The following is a 14,355-nucleotide window of genomic DNA, read 5'->3' as shown; positions in this document are numbered from 1 at the left end:
AGTGATCGAACGAACTTTTTTGTAGCTTGTAGTTTGGCTCAATCCATGGGTAATAAAATAAACATTACAATCACTTCCATTAAGAATTACACTGAAGAATGACGTGTTGATGACCTCACATGAAGAATGACGTGTTGATGACCTCACATGAAGAATGACGTGTTGATGACCTCACATGAATGACGTGTTGATGACCTCACGTGTTGATGACCTCACACAGTCAAGCGGACATGATCGCCCGCCTCGACCCCCCCCCCCAGCTGGAGACGCTCACATGATCAAGCAGTCGTAAGTGATATTCAAGATCTGTATATTGTTAAATTACCAGTATATTATAGTCCTTATGCGCCTATAACTACGTATACACTGACTAAATGTTCTTTTATATAAATATGGCATCGTATTATATTACCAGGGAAGATAAATGGTATACACACTGCTGTATCAATATATATGTTCCTTATATGAGTATAATTCTTAGTCTATTCCTAGATACAATAGCGAGATAATACCCGCCATAACTCACGGACTAAGAACGAGTATTTTCCCATCGCCTGACAAAATTCCGACCATAAAGTCCATCAACAAGTTAAACATTATCAGGTACTATGATTCAACAGGTGTTTTGCTGAGGGTTAAGACAAGGACCTATGACTGATCCTCTGTTTAAGTCGGGTTTACTGTATGTCAACTTGGGATTGTCGAGTTTAAGGTGCGGCGTTGGATAGCACTGTGTTGTCCCAGACGCTATGAAGTACCTCTTACCTCCGTTGGGGTGAATTTGGTCATATTTTATTTACGCGGAGAGTTGTTAACTTTTATGGGGGTTAAAACTGCTAGGAATGGTTGAGTGAAGGGGTAGTGATGGGAGTGTAGATGGGGATTAATATGTATGGGGTACAGGTGGAGTCTTGGGTGATGGGAGGGAGGTAGAGTTGTGGTCATAGATGGTGGGATGGGGGATTATAATGTTTAGCCTCGTCTATGATCGATAAACTCAATAATTATATAAGATTATAGAAGTGGGTATAAGGTCTGAGTTCAGCCCCTCTACTACGTCACGGATTTTATTGCCAATAATTGAACGGATTATTTAGATTATAGCTCATTATTGAAATAGAACGAGCTACGTGACTGAGATTTTTAGCTCGTTGGCATAAAAAAAAATGGCTCGCTATCATGTTGACTCGCACCATCTCACATCTACGACAATAAAGCCCTCACGAGTTGACAGCTAATACTCGTTATAAAATCCTGTTTGTGACTTTTACGACGAAGTAGTTTTCTTTCATTCCTTCGCGACACCGAGAGCTACACAACTCCGCCCATTAGAATGTTCGAGAAAATGGAACTAAACAATGGTAAAAAAGGAACCATTGTCGTGTTTATTATCTGTAGCCTCTTATTTCAAACCGGTATTAAGAGTGTTGGATGTAGCCACTGAGACATGACACCAACGATCGTGGTCAGCAATAAGACGATCACAATCATAATAAAATAATTGTTCCCTCATTATTTCCACAAAAAATAAATAAAATAATAGAGTAATTATTGTTAAATTAATGTAATTATAAGGTCTAAGATTACTATTGTTGTTAAATTGCCAATTATTTTTGTACGACGTTCGGTAACTTACTGTGGTTGTCGTTGCACATTCAAAGGATTGTCGTTTTGTTTACAACTGTAGGAGGTATACGCGAAATAGTCTCGTACTAAACAAAACAACGCCAGCCCGAGCGATCATCAATGCCTAGCGTCTTTTCCCACCCCCGCTGTAACCCACCTGAGGAAGGAAGCTACGCCGGACGAATGTTCACCTGCTTTCTGCCCGCAGCGGCGCTTTTGTGTAGAGAGAGATCTGGGCCCTCTAGTACGCCCTTTAAAGCCTGCCTACGGTAGAGATTTTTTAATGGACTTCTGACCAATCACAGTCGAGAATTCAAATCTCTCTGGGGAAAAGACCAATCAGCAAGATGAACGAAAAATCAGCTGATAGATGTAAACACCAGTCAGATGAGACGAGACCGCCCAAGTTTTATTGAAGGTAAAAATTCCACCAAAGTGCTCCAGACTTAACATATCCCCCCCCCCACACACACACACACACACACACACCCACCGACTCGTTCCCACTCACCCACCGACTCGTTCCCACTCACCCACCGACTCCTCGACTCGCTCCCTCACCCACCGACTCGCTCCTCCACCCACCGCTCCCACTCCCACTCACCCACCGACTCGCTCCCACTCACCCACCGACTTCCACCGACTCGCTCCTCACCACCACCGACTCACTCACCGACTCGCTCCCACTCACCCCACCCACCGACTCGCTCCCACCCACCCACCGACTCACCCCACTCACCCACCGACTCGCTCCCACTCACCCACCCACTCGACTCCTCCCACTCACCCACCGACTCGCTCCTCACTCACCCACCCACCGACTCGCTCCACTCACACCGACTCGCTCCCACTCACCCACCGACTCGCTCCCACTCACTCCTCACCCACCCACCGACTCGCTCCCTCACCCACCCACCGCTCGCTCCCACTCACCCACCCACCGACTCGCTCCCACTCGCCACCACCGACTCGCTCCCACTCACCCACCACCGACTCCTCCCTCACCCACCGACTCGCTCCCTCCACCCACCCCACCACACCAACTCGCTCCCCCACTCCACCCACCGACTCGCTCCACTCACCCACCCACCGACTCGCTCCCTCACCCCCCTCTCGCTCCCCCTCCCACCCACCGACTCACTCCACTCACCCCACCCACCGACTCGCTCCCACTCACCCACTCCTCACTCCACCACCCACCGACTCACTCCCTCCCACCCACCCACCGACTCCTCCCACTCACCCACCCACCGACTCGCTCCCACTCACACCGACTCGCACCCACCCACCGACTCGCTCATCACCCACCGACTCACTCACTCACCCACCCACCGACTCGCTCCCACTCACCCACCCACCGACTCGCTCCCACTCACCCACCCACCGACTCGCTCCCACTCACCCACCGACTTCCCTACCGCCTGGATCAGCCAACTAGCAACACGGGATGAAGGGAGAGAAGGTTTACATTGCGTGTCAACAGTTCTTATATTATACTTAAGGGTAAAAAAATAATAATGGAAGCGTATATTACCTGCCGTCTGGAAATGAGAGCGAGGTATTGTACTGTTGTTGAATACCACGACGTGAACTGACCCTTTGTTGTGTGGGCGAGTACTCTACCACCACCACCACAACCACTATCATCATCACTATTGCTATCAACTACCAGTATCACCACTACCGTCACCACTACCACTATTACTCATCACCACCAATATAATCACCGCCATTACCACCACCACAACCACCACTTTCATTAGCGCTACCATAAGTACCAACATCGACATTCTACCACCAATCACTACCACAATCTAAACTACAACCCAACACTACTGCACCAATAATTATCTCCATCACCAACCATCAATTACCGGTATCAACCACTACCAATAACTACTTATCTACCACGACTACCACTTACCACCACCAGTACTACAACTTGCCACTACCGCCTACCACCACTACCACCACTATCACCACTACCACCACCCCCCCCTCTATCACCACCTACCACCACTACCACCACTATCACCACTATCATCACCTACCACCACCCTCCACACCACCACTACCACCTACCACCACTACCACCACCACCTACCACCACTACCACCACTACCACCACTACCACCACCACCTTATAATCTACGCACAATATCCTCCTTGCTTCATTACGTCAATCACTGAGTTCCTTCCCCATACGTGTTTTTATATCATTAATTCATATGATGCCAAGAAAGCTGGGACCTCTTGTTACCACCACACCTGACCTGAAAAGACCAGTATGTGTAGTCAGGTGTATGTCAGTATGTGTAGTCAGGTCACCAGGTGTATGAGAGTTGTGTAGTCTAGTCTTAGTCAAATTAGTCAGGTATATTTATTCAGGTAGAGTCGGATATATCAAGGTAGTCAGATATGTGTGTGAAGAGTCTGTAAGTGTCTATTTGTTCATATATGTAGCAGTTATGTAGTCAGTTATGTCATAGTCAGTGTGCTGAGAAGTGAACCACCACTCCCGTAATTCAGCGCCGACACAGGCAGAAGGTGAGTGAGCATTCGTCTGGCGTAGTATCCATGAGCAAGATTGTGGAGGAGTCAGGGTACGCCAGGCGCAGTTGGTTACTCGTCCTGGCAGTCTCTCTCTTTATGATAGGGAGTCAGAGCCTGGGTGGGAAGCAGCCCCTGGAGGCACGTGTGTGGGGGAGGCGGGACTCACAACACGTCTGGTGTCAGGGCTTCGTGATAGCATAACCTATCCCTCCCACAAGTTTGTATTTCACTCCTTGGGTCGATTCTAGTCGTGTTCACCGTGGGATTATACCCTCTACTGACACCCGGATAAGGTTCTAGATCTGTGCTCGAGTCCCGTGCTTGCCCGTGTTTACCTCTTGTGTTAGACCCCGCTAATATGGAGATGGTTCTTGTGTTCCGTCCATTCATCACGTAGTACCAGTCCGAAATGAATCGTGGAAGACCTGAGGATTAGGTTTTACGTAACATAACAATTTAACCGCCGTCAAAACCCCATTATCGGAGGCCGCGGTAAAAAGAAAGATTGTATTTCCAGTTTTTGTGAGTCGCTAACGAAGAAGAATCTGAAACGTTCGCTTAAAGCTCCAGGCTCCGTCACGAAGGAGGATTTAATTCGCTTGCATTATTGCTGATGGGACTAGATACCACCCGGACGATCCTCCTCTCACAGGGGCGCCACACTGCTGCCATCTCACGGGCCGACGTTTAGACAAGAAGACTGATCTCACGATAATAATGACCCTATAAGCAGATAATTAGCCCAACATGGCTGGGTTTTTAATCGCTAGAGCAGTTCGCGTGATGGTTGAGTGTGTCCGGGGGGAGCTGTTTGGAGGAGGTGCTGAGGAGGAGGCGTGGGTGAGGTGTACTGACGGCCTCCCGCTGGGTGCTGGGTGTTCTGAGGGCGCCCCAGCATGTCTCGCCCTTATCTCCTCACTCACATATACAACACATGGCGAGCTGGGTGTGGGTGGGGCAAGGGAGGCCGCCAGATGATAGCAGATAAAATAACACTACCAGGCCAAGTTGAGATACGAGCATGATGTGTTGTGTTGGCGCTGCTCACTGCCGGCGACGCTGTAGGAGGTGAGATGAACGCTGATGTGTTACTCAGGAGATGCTGAATGTATGAGTACAGAATTGCATGATATTACGCTGTGATATTATGCACGAGTGAAGTTTTTTTTTTTACATTAATTACTACTACTCTAAAGGCTATGATGAATGCTCTTAAGTATGATGAATCTTATACATATGGGCTACTGGATGAAGCTGTAGATAATTAAACGAATACTGCATATGTTTCACCACTGCATAATGAATTAAGTACCACTCTATAACCTCTAATCCAAAGCACTTGCCATACTCAAGAGGCGTCGTCGTCCCAATTAGAAAATATGAACACGAGCAGAATTCACGCAACTCGACACACTCACGATATGTTTGCACTCAGCACCAGCCAGCAGCAGCAGAGGCACGGATGTACAGTACCTAGTGACAACCTGACACCCCATTCGAACCGCTTACGAGGGACGCAGTTGTTAAACGAGGGGAATGAGACACCCTGTACTCTAGTGGACTAGTACTCTAACGGACCGGTACTCTAGTGGACCAATACTTTAACGGACCAATACCCGAGTGGACCAATGACGTACACATGACAAAGTGCGTTACATCATACAGCTGTTGACTCTATCCCCAGCAGGCAGCGCGAGCACTTTCCTCTGTCATATGTTGCTGCTTCACCACACCCAGCAGACACCTTCCCTGTCCTCCCTCTCCCTCCTCTCCCCCTACTCCCTCTCTTCTTCCCCCTCCCTCTCTTCTTCTTCCTCTCCTCTCTTCTTCCTCCTCCCCCTCTTCTTCCTCCTCCCCTCGTCTTCCTCCTGCCCCTCTTCCCCTCCTCCTCTCCCTCCCCTTTTCCTCCCCCCTCCCCTCTTCCTCCCCCCCCCCTCTTCCTCCCCCTCCTCCTCTTCCTCCCCCCTCCTCCTCTTCCTCCGTCGTGTAGTACCGGGAGAGCCAGCTACACACCTCTACAGTTAAACCTTCTACTTTGTCCCTGACCTCTCCTCCTGTCACCCTTGTGTGTCCGTAGACCTAGAGTGAGAGGGCGTGGAGGAGTGTGTGCATTTGTGTGTAGTGTAGCCAACCAGTCAGCAACAGTCTGGGGTGCCTACTGTCGGCTAGCCAGTCAGCAACAGTCAGGAGTGTGCACTGTCAGCCAGCCAGCCAGTCAGCAACAGTCAGGAACCCTCTCATCACACCTACTTTAATGCTCCTCCCAGCGTTGACTTGATATAAGCTCCTCCACAGCCATACAAGTCGAGGCTCCATGATAAACACCCATTGTATGTACGACTCTGTGTTTGTGGTCGCCTCTCTACACAGTGTCTCGGCTGCTGTCCACTGTGTTGTACGCTGCTGTTGGTGATAAGTCAAATGGGCCCTAGGATTAACTAAAAATACTCCTAGGCTCCAAAATCAATAGGACCCACACTTAATAGGCCCAGCAATCACAACCTAGCCTAACCATATGGATTTGGGCCCAATCCTAATGATTAGATGTGGTTAGATTGGGGCCTACTTGGACTGGGGCCCATTAGGATTAGGGCTCATTTGATCAGACATCATCAGAAGCTTACTGTAGTGAACGACGGCTCCATCTTACAGTACAATCAACAGCAGTTAACAGCGAGGGGCGACCACAAAAACGGGCGCTGTATCACTAGGAATGACTTCGTTTTGCCTCCTAAAGTTAATGTTTCAGGTCTCTTAACTATTTTCATTCTCTTATGAGATTTGAAACTGTAAAAAAATAAGATAATTTTTTTTTTCTAATTTCTCCTCAAAAAGATTAAAACTCGAAATATTTAAAAACCTTTGACACTCGTTCATAAGAGTTTGAAATACCCTCAAGTCTTAGAGGACAGTGAAACCCTTTTATGATACTTTATTAATATTTTGTTAAGGCTTAAAAGAAAATCTAAATCTTGAGAATAAAACAAAAATAGACGATTCTCTAAAGTTTATTTTTCTAAGATTTTGTATTGATGTCGTTGATTATCGTGGTTACTGTGATTCTTTGTCGTGGTTACTGTGATTCTTTGTCGTGGTTACTGTGATTCTTTGTCGTGGTTACTGTGATTCTTTGTCGTGGTTCCTGTGATTCTTTGTCGTGGTTACTGTGATTCTCGTAAGATTATGGTCCTTGTGAAGCATTTCTTTTGGGCCATAAAGGATCACGACTCGGGTAATGAAGCAGTTATCGGCCTCGCCATCTGACTGCCGGGATGATAATTGTGACGTAGTGGTGGGCAGCAGTCAACCCGCACACGACTCGCTCACACACACCCATGCACTCCACCATACATGACCTGCCCACACACACACGCCGCCATAAATGACCTGCCCACACACACACGCCGCCATAAATGACGTGCCCACACACACACGCCGCCATGAATAAATACGTGCCCACACACACGCCATAAATGACGTGCCACACACACCACCATAAATGACCCACACACACACGCCGCCATAAATGACGTGCCCACACACACACCACAAATGACGTGCCACACACCACCATAAATGACGTGCCCACACACACCACCATAAATGACGTGCCCACACATAAATGACGCACCACCATACGCCCACACACACACACGCCGCCATAAATGACGTGCCCACACACACACACCACCATAAATGACGTGCCCACACACACACACCGCCATAACAATGAATGACGTGCCCACACACACACACGCCGCCATAAATGCGTGCCCACACACACGCCGCCGAATGACGTGCCCACACACTGCCATAAATGACGTGCCCACACGCACGCCGCCATAATGACGTGCCCACACACCGCCATGAATGACGTGCCGCCCACACACGCCGCCATAAATGACGTGCCCACACGCACGCCGCCATAAATGACGTGCCCACACACGCCGCCATGACGTGCCCACACACACGCCACCACGTCACGTATAGGAGACTAGGACCCTGTCCTCATAGACCCTCGACCCTGTCCTCATACCCCTGTCCTCATAGACCCCCGTCTCATCATAGACATAGACCCCTGTCCTCATATAGACCCCGTCCTCATAGACCCGTCCTCATACCCGTCCTCATAGACCCTGTCCTCATAGACCCCTGTCCTCCCCCCCTGTCCTCATAGACCCCTGTCCTCATAGACCCCTGTCCTCATTATAGACCCTGTCATCATAGACCCCTGTCATCAATAGACCCCTGTCATCATAGACCCCTGTCCTCATAGACTCAGTCGTAATGGGTAATAATCCTAAAGTAATACACTACTTAAGGTGCCCTAAGACCAGTGGTTAGGTTAGATTAGGTAAGGTTAGGTTAGGTTAGGTTGAAGTTTGAGATGATTTGACCTCTAGCCTTAATAACAGGAGTATCGGGTCCAGTGTACCGGTCCGTCTAGGTCGTCACACGGGGACATGCATACCGGTAGCCCCTGTGACGCCTGCTTGTTGCTGCTCCGTCAGTCGATAACACCAACATGGTGTCTCGGAGGACCCAAACTCTCAGAGAGTCGTACGATGAATTTGCCTCCTAGCTGGACATGAAGCCTACGAATTTAATTGGCTAATTTAAGTACTCAAAGATGGCGTCGGAATTGCACTGAGACTATGCTTTAACTTGGGGTGTGTTCTATCTCTCCCCCTCCGCTCCCCCCCCCCGAGTCCTGATTCACATACGTTAATTTTCGCTTCTAACTGCAGGTGTTTATGTTGTCCAGGTGGAGTACAGTGTCAGTGTCATTTTGACGTCATGATGGACTTTTAATTCGGTATTTTAGCTTAATTTGGTCAGCTAAGAACCTCTACTTATATCTCGGTTTACGAGAGAAATTCAACGTGGTATCTTTTCGAGAATCCAGACCGTGGACCAGTTCCCCTGGGTATAAATTATTGCTGGCTGCTGATAAGGAGACCAACACCGTGTTATCAACGTCACATTCTCGTCTTATCTGCCGAGGAGGTCGTCGCCACGTCAGTGTGTTGGTGGGTGGGTATTGGAGAGAGAACACGCGACATATTTTCATCTTAAAAAAAATTAGACCCTTAGCAAGACGACGAGGGTGGTAGGTGTATGGGCTGTCAGGGAATATTTTACGAGTGAATAAGTGCTGTTAAAAGGCGCGCCAAAATTCCAGCTTTGCTAATGAGATATGTCGGCGATTCCTATTGGACAATGACCTCTCGACCTCTCTCTTTCCTTCCTAGGACTTTGAGGCCCCGGTTTGGGCTTTGGGGCTCCCCTCTTTGGACATTGGAGCCCCTCCTGGGACTAGGGGCCCAAGAATAGCCACAGAAAGTCGATTCAACCAAGGCTAGTCCAACTCAGTTCAACCAAGGCTAGTCCAACTCAGTTCAACCAAGGCTAGTCCAACTCAGTTCAACCAAGGCTAATCCAAAAGAGTTGTTAAAGGGCTAAATTCATCAGTGGTCCTTAAAACACATTTCTTGGTGTGTGTTTGTTTGCGTACTTACTTTTTTTTTGCGCCCGTGAAACAAGAACGTCCAGGTTTGTAAACCCCCGGGCATGAGTGACGTGAAGTCTATTTTTTCTTTGGGTGATCATGATAAGGTTTGGGGTAAGGCGACTTGGGGAAGGAGATTGGGGGAACAAAGGTACCAGGTGTAGGAACAAAGGTACCAGGGGGAGGAACAAAGTGCTAGGGGGAAGAACAAAGGTACCAGGGAGAGGAACAAAGTGTTGGCGTCAAGGCGGTCAGTGTGTCGTGATGGTCAACGATGCGCGTAATATATGCTATGGCTGCCTCGGTTTTACATGCGTGTGTGTGTGTCTGTCTATCCGTGGCTATCTATCTAGTCTGTCCGTCTGTCTGTCGGTCTCTCTGGGCTGACAGTCACCATCAGAGCTTTCATCGACATCGCTGTCAGTAGCGAGTGTTGATATGCTTGAGTTCTCCCTCAAGATGTTCCGTTTTCATCGTCATGGCAGCGTCTTGGTGTTTACTTTTCGTCGTCATGGTAACATCTGGGTGCCAAGGTTCACTGCTTGACATGACCCTGAAACCTCAATTTAGGTCAGGACTGACATCTCTCTCTCTCTCACCTGACCGTGGCCCGAGACCCTCACACACACACACACACACACACCTCCACCTCATAACCTGACGCAGCTGCAGGTATAGTTCTTATCGAGCGCCACAGCAGGTTAGACTCATAAGGGCACCGCGGGATAAGACAAAAACAGTCGCTCGCTCTGTTTTTATAGCTAAGCATCCGCGGTAACTGCACCTGTCAGCCCCGGGATATGTTCAACACGCTAAACAGCTTCATTCATATCATCCCAACCATTTCTTAATGACAAACATCACTGGAATGAGATTAATTCAACTCGCCAGGATTCTGATGGACACACGTTCTTACCTTTCAGCGAGTATTTTTTTGTTTGTGGAGGGTTACCTATGATTAATTACCCGGTGACAAGGTGATTGGCGTGGCGTAACAGGCTGGGGATGGTGGCCGCTACCCCCAGAGGAAGCATGTGAGGCCCTCGGGTTTATCACGGACTCTTAAAGGGACCACCGCGCTCCACTCGCTGTATCATCTCCCTTCAGCGTGATAGTTAACCTTGAGTGTGTTGTGAACTATATGTGTACTCGGCCACAGAACCCCGTAAATACACAATTTTATTCTCAGCTCTCAGCCTTGCAAAGACCAAGGGGTAATGTTATCCGTTCAGAAATAAGGACATAACTCCGAGGCAACGTCAGGCTGCATTCAGGGTCTGTGTTTTGGAAGCTCTGATGGACGAGCGTTTTCTTAGTGTGAACTGGAGTCTCCTGACATGCCTGCCTGAGGTAAACGAATAAGGTGTTCCTAACCAAGAAACTCTTTTGAGTGTTTACACAAGAATAGTCTAGTGATTTAGTCGTGAATATACCACTTGCTTGTAAAACGTTAAGTGTCCACAGTGAAAACCATTACAGTACACTTGGGTCAGTGATGTAAACAGATCCAACGTCTCATGTACAGTATTAATATCAAACCCACGTCTGAAGGTCTCCAAAAGAAGGACAAGTGTGTTTTATACATAAATCATAAAGACCTGAGCGAGTCCCATTGGTCATCCTCCCCCAACAGGCAGTGAGTGGTGGCCAGGTGTGTCCCTCAGGGGTCAGAGGTCGTGGACACAGGGACTGCCACTTGTACCTTTACTTCTCTTCCACTGTGACTAGGGGGAGACAGACCTCGATGAAAGTGAGAGGGAAGAGTAATGCCAGACAAGTGACGGGTTATTTCTAAAAAACTACTCAAGTAGAAACACTTCACATACACTTGGTCTTGGCCTCTGGTACTTACACAGGATAGCAAGCAAGTTTTTTGCTTCCACGCAATGCTATAGTGTTCATCCACTGTGCAAACTAAGTCGAGTCTGTCATTCAAAAAGTACAGAAAGAAATTTAACCTCTCGAGTACAACAAAATTAGGCTGTAATGACAAATGCCTTTTTCTGGGAGATGGGGATCTGTAAAGGAGTCTTCCTTGTTAAGTGCAATTTTGAGTACAAGATTCTGGAGGGGCGTGTGTGGGGGTCGTGCCGGAGCTGCTAATTGTACGGTGCCTCGCCCTTCATCTGCTGTGTCCCTCATTAACCACTCGCACAAAGGCACCGCTACGCACCCCAAAGGTCACAAGGCCGCGAGAAAGTCCGTCCTGCTCTAGGAGACCAGTCAGGGAGAAGGAACCAGCTTCAGGGAGACGTCTCGCCAGCGTCTGCAACGATGACCCGGCCGTGGCCTTAACAACGAAGTATTGCAGCTGTCCACACACTGGTGCGTCGCCCATGTCCATTGTGATAAGGCTGTGGTGACGCCCGTGTCCACCAAGGTGGTGTCTTCTGGTGTGCTACCTGCAGCCTTGACCAGCGTCAGGTCACCAGGCAGGGAAGCAGATCATGGGGAGTGATGGCGTCATTGAAAGAAGTGGAGCTAATCCAGGCCACTGCAAGATGGCGTCACAAAGGGGACTGGGCTAGACCTACAGACTCGTTTACGTCATCAAGGATGAAGTAGCCAAGCCTGCTGCTGCGTTGAGGTCATCACCGAGGGGACGGGGCGGGGCTGAACCTACAGCTACGTTGAAAGTCACCACGGAAGGGGCGGGGCGAAGCCTGCAGCAGTTTCGATATCATCGCAGAAAAGGTCGTCAGGCCTAACAGGTATGTTGATGTCGTCACACAAGGGGCGGGGCCAGACCTATACATCAGTCAACAAACAGACCTTGAAACAACATACATTCACACGTTGTTCCCTCTAAACACCAAGTGGCCCCCAAATTGTTACGGTGTTGTGATATATTGCACACGTCTGGCTGTTGGTACACTTGACCTCACTACTACACCAGACGTTGTCGCTACACCTCACTACTAAAGACTGTCATAGGGGCTGTGTATGGAGGCCAGACCCCCCACCCCCCCAGATCCTCCCCTGACTGCCACCTGCTGCAAACTTTCCCTTACTTGAGTTTATCTGGAGAGTGTTGAGTGTATCTGGGGGGTGTTGAGTGTATCTGGGGGGTGCTGAGTGTATCTGGGGTGGTGCTGAGTGTATCTGTGGGGGGCTGGGGTGTTGAGTGTATCTGTGTCTGGGGTGTGCTAGTGTATCTGGGGTACTGTGTATCTGGGGGTGTTGAGTGTATCTGGGTGTTGAGTGTAGTGTATCTGGGTGTTGAGTGTATCTGTTGAGTGTATCTCTGTTTTCTGTGTCCCTCATAACAATATTTCACACCCATCCTAATTCATCTTAAATGTCACTTTTTGCTGACACCCGACACCATCAGCCATGCTCTGTCCTACACCCACACCCTGACCTAAACCCACCCCACACCCTGACCTACACCCACACTCCCACACACACCACACACCTGACCTACACCCACAGTCCCACACCTGACCTACACCCACCTGACCTACACCCACACCCTGACCTACACCCACACCTGACCTACACCCACACCCACCTGACCCACCCACACACCCTGACCTACACCCACACCCTGACCTACACCCACACCCACACCCTGACCTACACCCACAGTCCCACACCCTGACCTACACCCACACCCTGGCCTACAATTTAAATAACGAGTTACTTAATGCACGGCACTAAATCGCATTGGAGCAACGTCACTAATGGAGTTCCCCAAGGCTCAGTACTTGGACCATTATTATTTATTATATACATAAACGACATAGATATCGGTATAGACAGCAACATAAGTAAATTTGCTGATGACACTAAAATAGGACGTGTAATTAAATCTGACGAGGACTCTGCAAAACTACAGGAAGATCTAAACAAATTTTTCGAATGGTCGGAAAAATGGCAGATGAAATTCAATGTGGACAAATGTAAAGTACTCAGTATAGGAGATGTAAACAGGGAAACCACTTACCAGATGAGCAACGATGCCATTGTGGAATCCGACTGCGAGAGAGATTTAGGAGTAATGATAAGTAGGAATCTTAAGCCAAGTAAACAATGTGTTTTTGCTCGTAACAAGGCTAATAAAGTACTTGGGTTCATACAAAGGAGTGTTAGTTACAAGACTAGCGAGGTCATCCTAAAACTGTATCTTGCTCTTGTGAGACCTCACCTGGATTACGTAGTTCAGTTCTGGTCACCGTATTACAGAATGAATATAGAATCCTTGGAAAGAATCCAGAGGAGAATGACAAGACTAATCCCGGGTATCAGGAACCTAGAGTACAGAGACAGGTTAAAGCATCTTAATTTGCACTCGCTCGAGAGACGTAGAGTGAGGGGCGACATGATAGAGGTGTATGAGTGGAAGTCAGGATTAAACAAAGGGGACATTACAAAGGTACTCAAACTATCCAACCAGGAACGAAATCGTAACTGGTTTTAAATTAGACAAATTTAGATTTCGGCGTGAAATAGGTAAACACTGGTTTGGAAACAGAGTAGTGGATGAATGGAACGAGTTACCAAATATCATCATTAACTCGAATACGCTGGATAGCTTCAAACATAGGTTGGATGCTTATATGAGCAATAGGGGTTGGGTGTAAACGAGACTGCCCAGTATGGGCCAATAGGCCCGCTGCAGTTTCCTCCATTCTTATGTACACCCACGTCCAGGCCTACACCCACAC

Source organism: Homarus americanus, unplaced genomic scaffold, assembly GCF_018991925.1.
Source record: "Homarus americanus isolate GMGI-L3 unplaced genomic scaffold, GMGI_Hamer_2.0 scaffold5086, whole genome shotgun sequence".
NCBI classification, from domain to species: Eukaryota; Metazoa; Arthropoda; class Malacostraca; order Decapoda; family Nephropidae; genus Homarus; species Homarus americanus.
This window is presented reverse-complemented; position numbering follows the sequence as displayed.